Genomic DNA, 11,153 nt, shown 5'->3' on the forward strand with positions numbered 1-11,153 from the left:
AAAAAAAACAGCAAGCCATAGTTTACTCCTCCTAGACTTCATCCTTCTAGGTATTAAGTTTTTATCCCTCAAAGAGTAACATCTGCACAAATTCATAAATGTATAAACTCAGTAGAGCAAATCTTATGTTATTTCAATAAACAATAGTATATGCACATATATGTTAAGTTTTCAAATTGGTACTCTTGCACTATCCTTGGTCACCAGTGTCTTCTTGCTATAATAGAGATCATTTTATCAATTTGAAATTGAAAGGGCTTCTCTTCCTATTTGTATACAAAAGGCTGACATAGTTGGTCCCTTTCAAGTGATAGACTTAACCCTAAACTTCCTTCATTCCTTACATTAAGATCAGAGAATAATATGATGATGACATAAGATCAGATAATAATATGATGAAAAGCTAAACATAATAACCAAACATAATAACAACATATATAACTCAAAAAAAGATAACAAGTTTATAAAACAAAGAGATTCCCCATAACTTCCCCTACCTCAAATCTATTTTACCAAAGCTTAAACTTTACTACTAGACACTAGTACTTTGCTTCAGACCTCCATTAGTTTCTTTCTTCTTCTAACTTTTCTCTATGTTTCTAAACCCTACTCTTTATTTCCTTAGGTGAATACTTCTATTTATACTAGGGAAAGAAATCATACTTGCCACATGTAGCTTCTTTAGCCTATGTTAGTTAGATTCTTATCTATCTAACTATTAATTTGCTGCCACCTATTAATGTAAAAATACTTGAAGTTTATCTTCAAGTGCCAGCAATTGTTTTTAAACTTGATGCCCAAGTTGAAGCTGCTCACTCAGTAGCTATTTGCAACCCACAAGTCTGATTGAGGTTTTCAGACTTTCACTTGTGATTGGCTGTTGTGATTGGTTGTATGTAGTCATGTGTTAGACATAAGCTAGTAAGTAGGTGAATCAACATTTCAAATAAGACAAAGCAGTAATCCAAAAATAATTTAACTTAAATTTTTATTTTTATTTTTATTTTTATTTATTTATTATTATTTGTTTTTAAAGTTTAGGGTTTCATAATCTACCCTCCTAAAAAGAAATTTCGTCCTCGAAATTTAAGTCATATTGTCATCTTAGAAAAGTTTAGGATGTTTCTTGCGTAGTTCGCTTCCCAATTCCCATGTCGCTTCTTCTACATCTCCATGTTGCCACAACACTTTAACCAAAGGAATAGTCTTTGTACGTAGCTTTTGCTCTTTGTGATCCAATATTCGGATTGGTATGTTCTCAAATGACAATTGTTCATCCAATTCCAAATCATTCCAATCCAAAATATGGGATGGGTTTGGGTGGTACTTTCGAAGCATCGAGACATGAAACACATCATGAATGCTTGAAAGTTGAGGTGGTAATGCCAACTTGTAAGCTGCATCTCCGACTCTTTCTAATATTTCAAAAGGCCCAATAAACCTTGGTGATAGCTTTCCAGATTGTCCAAATCTTTGGATTCCCTTGCAAGGTGATACCTTAAGGAATACATGATCACTAATATTAAATTACAGCGGCCTCCTTCTCTGATCTGCATAACTCTTTTGTCTGCTCTGAGAAGTTAGTAAACGTTGCTTGATTAATTTTATCTTCTCGGTGGTCTCTTATATCAAGTCAGGTCCTAGTAAAATCGACTCACCCACTTCAGTCCAGCATAAAGGTGATCTGCAAGGTCTCCCATATAATGCTTTATAAGGTGTCATTCCTATACTTGATTGGAAACTGTTGTTGTAGGCGAATTCCACTAATGACAGATGATCTTCTCAACTCCCATAGAAGTCCAGTACACATGTCCGTAGCATGTCTTCCAAAATTTGAATGGTACTTTTTGATTGGCCGTTAGTTTGAGGATGAAATGCAGTGCTGAAATGTAATTGAGTGCCCGATGCTCCTTGCAAACTTCCCCAAAATTAAGAGGTGAACTTAGAATCTCTGTCAGATATGATTGAAACAGGATTTCCATGTAGTCTCACAATCTCCTTTGCATACAATTTACCAAGGGTCTCTGTAAAATCGGTTACCTTGACTGGTAAAAAGTGTGCCGACTTGGTTAGTCGATCCATTATCACCCATATGGCATCTCGACCTTTTGGAGAACATGGTATTCCTGTAACAAAATCCATGGTAATGTGAACCCATTTCCATTCTGCTACTGGCAATGGTTGAAGTTTCCCAGCTAGCCTTTGATGTTCGACTTTAACTTGTTGACATATAAGACACTTTTCCACAAAAATGGCAATGTCTCTCTTCATACTAATCCACCAAAATTGACGACGTAAGTCATGATACATCTTTGTGTCTCCTGGATGAATAGAATATGTTGCATGATGAGCTTCACGAAGTACTTGATTCCTGTATTCCCCATCTTTTGGTACAAATAATCTTCCCCAGTATCTCAAACCTTTGTCTTCATTAAGAGTCCATCCTTCAGGTCCATTCCCATTGATAATCTGTTGCCTCATGGATTTGCATGTGGCCTCACCTTGTTGTCCTTCAATGATTGTTGTCATCAAAATCGGTCTTGTGGCTAAATTATAGATGGTAGCAATACCTTTTTGTCCATGTACAAACAAATCATACTCACAAATTGGTTCAATCATTCTCCATCTTTGAATTTGTAGTCCATCAACAAGTCTTTTTCTACTAAGAGCATCTACTACTACATTAGCTATTCCAGGATGATAATTTAACCTAAAGTCGTAATCCTCCAAATACTCCATCCAACGTCATTGTCTCAAGTTAAATTCTTTATGAGTGAAAAGATACTTCAAAATTTTATGATCAGAATAAAGCTCAAAATGTTCACCGTAAAGATAATGTCGCCAAGTCTTTAAAGCATGAACAATAGCTGCCAATTCCAAATCATGCGTTAGATAGTTCCTCTCATGTGTTTTCAATTGACGAGAAGCATAAGCCACCACTCTATTAGATTGCATCAGAACACATCCTAATCCGCATAATGATGCATCAGTATACACCAAATATCCTACACCGGGCTCAAGAAAAATTAGAATTGGTGCAGTAGACAATCGAGTCTTTAACTCTTGAAATGATCTTTCACATGCATTCGTCCAAATAAAGGGGACTCCTTTTTGTGTTAACCTGGTCATTGGTGTAGCCAATCGAGAAAAATTCATTATAAATCTTCTGTAGTATCCTGCCAAACCCAGCAAACTTCGTATCTCGGAAATATTCTTTGGTTGACTCCAGTTTTGTATAGCCTCCACTTTTGAAGGATCAATTGCAATGCCTTCATTAGAAATTACATGCCCTAAGCACTTCACTTCAGTTAACCAGAATTCACATTTGCTGAATTTAGCAAATAACTGATGCTCTCTCAAAGTCTGGAGAATGATACGTAAGTGTTCTTCATGCTCTTCTTGTGATTTTGAATAGATGAGGATATCGTCAATGAATACAATCATAAATTGGTCTAAGTAAGGTCGAAATATTCGGTTCATCAAATCCATGAATGCTGTTGGAGCATTTGTCAAACCGAAAGGCGTGACCAAATACTCATAGTCTTCTGCTTTAATTCGGAGTTGATGATACCCAGAATGAAGATTAATCTTTGAGAATAATTTTGATCCCTTGAGCTGATCAAAGAGATCGTCAATCCTTGGGAGTGGATACTTATTTTTCACAGTAACCCGGTTTAGCTATTGATAGTCAATGTACATTCTAAGAGTTTCATCCTTCTTTAGAAACAAAGTGGGTGCTCCCCAAGGTGATACACTTGGATGAATGAATCCCTTGCGCAGTAGCTCCTCAATTTGTGATTTCAATTCCCTCAATTCTTTTGGTGCCATGCGGTATAGAGGTATTGAAATAGGTGTTGTTCCTAGATAGACTTCGATAGAAAATTCCACTTCCTGCTCTGGTGGTAAATTTGACAGATCTTCAGGAAACACGTTAACAAATTCTTTCACTATTAGGATCGGATCTATTCTGGTGATAGTCTTCTCCTCACTTATCAAGTGTGCAATCATCTTTGAATAACTATATATAGTTCCTAGTGTTAAAGAGTGATCGAGGTCTGATTATGTCATGTTCTCCCTGAAAAGTAAAAGTCTCACCTTCATAAGTAGTTAATGTCACCCTTTTTCTCCCACAATCGATGATAGCTTGATATTTTGCGAGCCAATCCATCCCTAAAATAACATCATACTCTACCATTTCCATCATCATCAAATCACATGTAATTCTATGATCAGAGATCCCTAATTCACAAGATTGACACATCTTATCGACTCTTATGCTACCACCCCAGGGAGATCAGATTAAAAATGATGAATCCATAAACTCAGTCTCCAGTTCAAGGAGAGATGCAAACGACGTAGATATAAAAGAGTGTGTTGCACCAAGATCAAACAATATCCAAGCACAAGAGTTAAATACCAGTAATGTACCTTCAACCACCGCATTATTAGTCTCATCCACCACTTGGCCCACAACATAAACTCGACCCTGATTGAGTTGTCCTAACCTCGTCCATCCAACAGGTGCCTTAGGTCTATTCGATGCAAGAGGTCCACCTTGTCGTTGTTGCTCAATGGTCTCTGCCAGTTCTGTGGAGGTTGATAAGGAGCACGATATTGCATAGGTCGAAATTGCGGTTGTGGTACTGTTGGTGCTTGATATGCCTGATTTCGTGGACAATGTTTCTAAACATGTCCCCTTTGTCCATAGTGATAACAATTTCTTATGTCTTGTTGTGCTCGAAATGACTTTTGTTGACGATACTGAAAGTTACCAAAATTTTGGTGCTTGTTATTCCTTTGTCCTCCGCCTGGTTGTCGATTCTCCCAAATTCTCTTAGGTTCATTGAGATTATGTTTAGCGATTAGTGCTCGATCTACCACATCTGCATACCTTTCCAGCTTGAGAATTGACATCTTCTCCTTAATTGTAGGGTTAAGACCACTTTGAAATCGTTTTGCTTTGGCAAGCTCAGTTGGGATCATGTTAGGTGCGAACTGCATGAGTTCTTCAAACTTAGCGTGATATTCAGCTACAGTTAAATCACGCTGAAGAAGATTTATAAACTCCTGTACTTTCGTTCCATTCACCATGTTAGGAAAATATTTTTCCAAAAAAATTGCTTCGAATGCCCTCCATGTGGTGATCTCAGTGTTTGGCATACTCAGAATTGATTCCCACCAATGATATGCTTGTCCTTCTAGGTAAGTAGAAGCAATGGTTACTTTCAAATCTTCTGAAATACTTTGATTATTCATGCTCCTTGTAATTTAACGTAGCCACTCCTCAGCCTTCATTGGATCCATTATACCCTTAAATACTGGTGGTCGAGATTTCCGGAATTCCTTTTGAATTCTCTTAACTCGGCTTCCAACATCTTCTTGATGGTTATTATTTCCTCTAATGGCGTTTGCCATATCTTGAATAACAGTTATCACACCCCCGTTGCCATTTAGGTCCTGTTGCCCTTCCATTGCGACACACTTAAACCAAAAATTAAGATCGCTTAGTAATCCGATCATAAGTTTTTTCTTGTAAATAAACATGTATTTTATAACCAAATAAGTTAACTTCGAAAATAACTCATATATTATAGATAATAACCAAATAATATTTACTTTGTACCACCATCGTAATCCAACCATTTAACCTATATCTATTCTTTGAGATGACGTCAGCACTGTTCACGAAGCAGTGTTCCCGTGAGCAGTGTTGGCCTCGGTGCTGGGCTGTCTCTCTCGCCCTCTCTAGACTATTCTTGCTCTTTATCTCTATCCATCTCTGCTCTGTCGAACTCCATCGAACTCGCGAACGGTTGAAAGCGCATAACCCAGAAGAGTGTGAGGGAGAGAGAAGAGAATTGAACCACCCAAATTAGATCTGACCCAAACCGCAATTCTCTCTTATCACCACTCATCAATAACTCTTTGGTACCACCGTCTCAATCTCCGTCAAACCCCAAACCTCTCAAGGCCGAATTGTCTTCTACACGGCCAAATATTCAACAGGCCAATAATCTCCAATGTTTGGTTTCATTCGAGGCAAAGAAGGATCAAAAGAAGACTTGAAGGACCTAATCAGGTCCAACCCCTTCACTTTGAGTCGTTTATGAACCAAGTTTCTCATTCCTTTCATTCCAGAAGGGTCGCTGTCATTGTCGTAAAAACCTGGTAAGTTTCCACAGTACAGATCAATGTCCCAATCTGCACAAACATCTGAATTGTGTCCGTTTTCTTCTCAGATCGATGATCTTCAGGTTGCTAACTTTTGAGTCTTTAGTTTATTATTATCAGTCTGATAAGATAACAATGACCTCAACATTGTTGGTTAGTTGGATTTTTAATTCAATCTTATGATTCTTTTTCCTTTTTCTAATTTGCAGGTTTGGGTTAAGGATGCAAAAGTCTATTTATGTGTTTAAGCTCTTTGGAGTTGTTTAAGTTTGAATTGAGATACTGATTCACAATTTATGATCATTTGTCTTCCTCAGTTTTCAATTGCGGGAATGGGTGAAATTTGATTTTCACTTGGTGACATGTAAGTTTGATTATTTCTGTTATTTATATGTTCTTTTCTTTTTTGATTTGTTTGCCTGAAATTAAAAAACATTCTCCTGGGTTTGTGAACTTTAGGGAGAGTGCAGAATTGAAAACTTCTACGAGACATTTTAGCTGATATTTAGTTGATTTGATTAACGTATAATGAAAATGCATATGAAAATTTTGGCTTTTCTTTGTATACATTTCCATTAGAAAGTAGATAGCTAATTGGGTTTCGTTCTAAGTTCAGCTAAAGAAGAATGGCAACTGTAATTAACCCACAAGAAGGAAGTAATACAAATTAAGCTTGCACAACAAGAGGAGATGATTAGGAGTATTGTGTATGTTTCCAGTTTTGAGCAACATGTAAGTATAGTTTGGTGGTTTGTTTTTGGTTCCAAACGTGCTGAGTTGTTGTCTTTAATGATAGCAGAATCTTGATTTCAATTGCTATTTGTTGGTTGCTTATGTGTATTGTTGCTGTGGTTAGTATGTAAAAGAGAGAGCAATTTTAAATTACTGTCATATGAAGTTATCTATCTAAGATTGATGTGAAGTTAGTATGAGATAGAGAGAACAATTTTAAATTGCTGGAAGAAAAATCGTTATCATCTCTTCACAAGTAGTATTTTCTCTCCTCAAATGAAGGTCATGTCTTTTTGCGTTTGGGATTGCAATGATTTTGCAGAGAAAGCTAAGCCAGGGATCTTTGTGTCTAAAAAATTTGCAACGAAAAAACATGGTAGGTAATTAAGCTCATGGTGAAATTGTTATAATTAGTGATAAGATACTAAAGTTGCTAGGTTTGATCAATTCGTTTGAGAAGAATTAGCAGTAAGATGATGCCATTTATGATTTTGGCAACAGATCTAAATTGAAATTCTGCTGGAAAGGGATACTTGATTAGGAAAGCAAAGTGTAAGAAAAGTGGAAACCAAGCCTTTGTTTATATCTGCATTATACCTTTTTTGAGTTGCCTGAAACATATGTTTTGTGAAGTTGCTTCTAAATATGATCTTGGTCATTTTCAGAGAAATATAACCATTGAATTTGTTACCCTATTATGCACATGTTGTCTATTCTTATGAATAACATTCCTTTACACTCAATTAGCAGAACAACAAATAGCAACGGCTATCAGAAAATTATAACTGTAGCTCCCTGATTTTTCCACTGCACAAAAAATCAAAACGTGTCAACAAAATAGAGCAGCTTTGCCCAAGAAGACGCAAGCAATATAGGAAGGACCAAGACCAATATAACATATATCTTCAGCTTATGTAATCATGGCACTCTCGAATAGCAATAGAACTTCCATTTCTGTGGAGAAGTACTACTACTAGAATCATGTTGGTTAGAAATATACTGGTGTATCCATACAATACCTGCATTCTTTTGTTTTGGTAATCAGATTATTGAAATGATAAGATGCATATATGAAAGTTCTGAGGCCCTTCCTCATGCCCTAAGGTCTTTTTTTGGTGTCTATTATGTACAGGTTTTTCCTTTGGTCATCTAAAGCCTAGAGAACGGGTTAAGGAGCTTGGAGATCAGGTTGAGGGCGGGATGGGGATAGATAAGAGTTTTGGTTCTTAAACAATTTAAGTGAAATGTATGAGCTTTGAGAGGAGGTTGGGAGAGGAAGTTTTTCCTTAACTTGCATAGCTACTTTTAAGAAGGGAGAGCTTAAGGGCCACCATGCTGCTGTCAGATCATCCCCAGAGCCAAGGTTTGCTACATTTCTTTGTTTTAGTGAAGCTAAATTTACTATTGTGGGTTTACTGGTATTTGTGATTGATACATATGCTAAATACTATCCGTTGAATGTTTGAATTAGACATTTAGTATAAATCTTTACGTTTATTAAGTGTAATAAATTTGTAGGAAAGTTTTATAGTTTGTACCAAAAAGTAATGAAAGTTTTATCTGCTAGGTGTTGTAGAAAGAAATTTAGGAGAGAGTAGATTTGTAGATGTCTACAGGATTATGACACATTCAAACTGATGGACCCTCTTTTATTATGTTGTTATGACATAATAAAAAGCATCCTATATACAGGGCACTTTTTTTTTTCAATTTAGTTGCGTAGTTAGTAATTGCCAGCAAGAGATTGCAATTGCATTCACATCCACTGTATGAAGACAAAGAGTTCGAGTACAGGATTCCATTTGGTCTTTACTCCATACTCGAATCGGGTTCTTTATGCTCCATTCTTTCCTTACTGTTTGAGCACAGGAAATCTCATGGTAACTGTTATGTATGTATTAGTTGTGTCTTAGTTTCGTCTGTCAATGCATATCACTATGTTTATCGTATACATTGTAGTAACCACAGTGGTTAATTTACAATAGCTTCAGATGTAAAATAATCTATCGCTCTTTCTAGGAAACAAGAGGTGCGAATTCACTCTTGGGGCCTGAGGAAGATGAATACAAGACAAGGTACATAAATGGGAATCAAAATCATTTAGTAATTCTTATGTTGCCATTTAGTAATTTGCTTTGTAATACATTTTATTATGATTTCAGCTTCTCCAAGCCATTTCATTCTGTGAAGTTAGTGACAAATCCAGCAAGACATAATGACTTTCGATGAACTCACTTTGCAAGATCCAAAAGCAAACAAGGTCACACAGTCTGTAAAGATGGTGAACAAGTTAGGGTGCCAATGTAAGTAAAACAAAATCCTCCACTAAAATTTTCCTTGCAGGCTTGCAGCTATTTTTAGCTATTTTCCTCAATAAGGTAAAGCAGCATGCATTAGGGTACATACACCAACAGAAAACAAGAGCATTAGATGTATGGCTATTTTCTAGCTTCTGAAAATCAGTTACTTCTGTTTTACGCATTTTAAGTTTAAATACTGCCTTTGTTTGAACATTTCATCAACAATTTTCGTTTCCTGCTAATACTACCTTGCACTATTGGTTCCTTATATTCTTTGGAAGAGACGATGTCTACTGTTGTTTGATACTTGCTGGACACTTGAATATATAAGTTCAATTGCAGCTCTGGGCATTGAGTCTTCTTCTAACGATTAACCTTTAGTGTAGGGTTTTGATAGAGAGCAGTTGTAGGTTTTGATGATGTGGAGTCGAAACCAACAAGTGCCGTGAACAATGAATCAGCTAAAGATGCAGAGTCTGAACTGCAAGTCTGCAAAGTTTCAAAACTCATGTAATATGAACTATTTTGCTTTAACATGTTTGAGATTTGAAATCAGTACCTAATATATTTCGTAACAATGGTGATGTACCCGCAGCATCACGCGGGCAATCTTGCTAGTACTAATAGATTTATGATCACGTTTGAAACTAATATTACTGTTTTTTTTAAAAATAAGTTTGGTCATAGCCACATGTAAATAAATAAATAAATAAACATGATCAACAAATAATAGGACTTGTCTCCTACTTCCTCACAACCTCTCCTTTCAAAACTCAAACATGGACGGTTTTCAAGGCCTATGAAGCTGAAATCTAATCTTACCCAGAACCAAACTAATAAGAGCTATTAGCTAAACCTTAGTTGTAGGTTCAAAATACCAGTCGCCCAAAATTACAAGAAGATGGAGGAGAGATCCAAATCTGAAAACGATGGTATCGTTTTCCGGCGTCATCTAAACCAAAGAGATCATCTGGTTCGCGCAAAGTTTCTGGTAATCCTTCTTCTGTTGTTTTTGGAGATTCTTATTTCTTCTTCTGTTAATGGGCATGTGGTATCTTATAGATTTGGGTAGTATTTCGATTCGGTGTAAATGAGCTTTGACAGTAGGATCAACTGATGAAGATAATAGCAATCATAGGTCCTTATATGAAGAAATTGAACGTATTGTATAAGAGCATGTTAACAAAATGGAATACTATGAAAATTTATCGCAATTTGTATTCCTGCATCACTGGTGTCTCCTTTCTTTCTATTTTCAGAATGTACTAGATGATGCCCGTGCGCTGCTGCGGTTTGCAATGACAGATATTAACTACCGCAATTGTTTTTGTTTGAATCAATGTTGTTGTTGTTTGACAAAATTATAAACACAATAATATAACATGGATATTGCACAATGACATTGGTCACAAAAAGGAAATGGATGACATTTTTTGACATGCAATTCATGATGGTAAACAAAATGGAAATGTATGACAAAATAGAAATACACATGGTGATGCTATCGATATACATAACATATAAAACAATAGCACATAGTATTGTGTTATAGACACCAAAATAACTGGGCACAAAAAATAGTCTATTGTCTCTTTGGATAGCAAAATGCTTCCCACTGCCAGGCAACACTGGATTGTATCTGTAGTTAGAACCAACTATGTCCAACTTGTTAGCATCAAAAGGATAGCATATAACAAAAACACATATTTCTTACTCCTGCTTTGATTTGACCTTACATTCACTTCCTTGAGCTCTGGTATATGAATATTTAAATTCAGGCAATGGATACAAAGCTGTTAAAAGATAAAACAAAACAAATGCAAAGCATACCATTGCAACATAAACACTGAAAGAAAACAAATGCATGGATATGGATATAAGGGATGCTTACTTTGATATCCCATTGCTTTCTTCTCCTCTACAAAAATAGCATGGATATGGATATAAGGG

General features: G+C 36.1%; 1 non-coding gene across 1 annotated transcript; it reads left to right on the forward strand.

Annotated features, from left to right (window-relative positions):
- Nucleotides 1–5,684: 5,684 nt before the first annotated feature.
- On the forward strand, nucleotides 5,685–9,485 carry LOC101298873. Its single transcript, XR_184260.1, has 5 exons — nucleotides 5,685–6,168; nucleotides 6,381–6,535; nucleotides 8,036–8,266; nucleotides 8,923–8,978; nucleotides 9,066–9,485. It is a non-coding gene; the product is annotated as an uncharacterized LOC101298873 (transcript).
- Nucleotides 9,486–11,153: the final 1,668 nt, after the last annotated feature.

Source organism: Fragaria vesca, linkage group LG3 (assembly GCF_000184155.1).
Source record: "Fragaria vesca subsp. vesca linkage group LG3, FraVesHawaii_1.0, whole genome shotgun sequence".
Classification (NCBI taxonomy): Eukaryota; Viridiplantae; Streptophyta; class Magnoliopsida; order Rosales; family Rosaceae; genus Fragaria; species Fragaria vesca.